The sequence below is a fragment of the Podarcis liolepis genome (genome assembly GCF_965112155.1).
Source record: "Podarcis liolepis genome assembly, chromosome: 7".
Classification (NCBI taxonomy): Eukaryota; Metazoa; Chordata; class Lepidosauria; order Squamata; family Lacertidae; genus Podarcis; species Podarcis liolepis.
In genome coordinates, this window is record NC_139561.1 from 64,095,051 (window position 1) to 64,096,759 (window position 1,709).

Consider the following 1,709-nt stretch of genomic DNA (forward strand, 5'->3'; position numbering starts at 1 on the left):
GACTTCCCACGTGCTTGACCTGGAAGCTACTGTTAGTGCAGAATCCTGCAGCTCAGTTGCTGGCAGGAAACCCTTTCAGCATAACACCTTCACTGGTTGCCAGTTTGCTGCCGGGCCAAGTTCAAGGTGTTGCTATTAGCAGTGCTTTTCTTTTAAAAGGAAAAAAAGGAGCCGGTACTCCCCATGTTGTAAGGCTAAAATGGAGAGGAGGAAGAACCATGTACGCCACCTTGAGCTTCTTGAAGGAAAGGTGGAAAGCAGTATTAAAATAAATACGTAAAATAAAAGTAAGCTGTGAAACTTACCAAAGGCCAAAAAATTAACAAGTGTCTAAATTTGAAGCCCTCTTTGGCCCCAGGCCAAAGAGTTTCCTTGCCCCTGATTGGCATTGCTGATCTAAAGACCCATCTTGACCCTGGTAGGGTGGCCACATGTCATATTTGAAGGGCTGGCAAAAGACAGTCCTTACTTTTTGAAGGAGTCCTCTGTTTGAAGGGCTGTCCAGTTGAATTTCAGCTTACAGATAAAAGGTAAATCAGCAGGGGCCTTTGAATAGTTATCCATCCATAGTTAGTAGCACCGGGACAGCATTCCAGTGAGATATATGGTATGTCTAATTAAATTATAGTTATTATTTCTAAATTTGCATATATGCATATGCATTAGCATTGCATCTGTGTCTTCCTTTGTCTTCTTTTTGGGTGATGTGTAAGCAACCACCTTAGACCCTGTTGGTGCCCCAAAATATTGATCATATTATTTGTTTTCTGCAAGGAAACCCTATCGATGGCTCCTGAGATGCTTTAGTTGAGCCAACGACAAACGTTGATGTGTGGACATAGGATCATACTAATGCAGAACATTGGTTCATTGAGCTCAATATTTTCTACACTGACTGGCAGGGGGTTTCCAGAGTTTCAGGCAGGAGTCTTTACCCAGCCTTACCTGGAAATGTCAGGGATCGAACCTGAGACCTTCTGCATGCAAAGCAGATACTCTACCATGAAGCATCTATACAGCTATATTTTTCTCTCTTCCCTCTACACCCACTTTGGTCAACTTTTGTAACATCTAGCAAATGCCCCTTCTGTACCACTGGAGAACAAGCGGCTCCTTTCTTGTGCGTCAGCCTCTGGCTTCTTGATGGTTGAGAAACGGAAAAATAAATGTGATTAAGGAGAGCGTAAAAGAAAAAGAAAAACAATGACTCAGGCTGCCATTTATCCTGCTGTTTAGCCTTGCGGAGCTCAGAGGTTGCCAAAACCATTTTAGCACCCTGAACAGCATGCTCACCACCAACCCAGGATCTCTCAGACTCCCCAGCACTGCATGTCCAGCCTCCCTAATCTTTTTGGACATGGAGCACATTTTGGAAATCTGAAACAGTTGTGAGCACCACAAAAAATAACCCAAACTGGTGATGCTCTGACACCCCCTCCCAGGCAAAACACTCTCCCCCCCCAAAAACAAATAAGACACAGACAAAAACAGGTTACCCTCCCTCAAAACCAATACCCCAAAAACACTCATTGAAAAAGGGGGACTGAGGTGGCATCCATGGGCATCATGTTGGGGACCTCTGCTCTATATCATCATCAGATGATGCATTAAGTGGTCTGCTCCAGGTCTGACTCAGCCTCAGGGAGCTTCATGTGTTAATATTTTGTTAAATAACTTTAAATACCGACTATACTAATTGTGACGTTCCC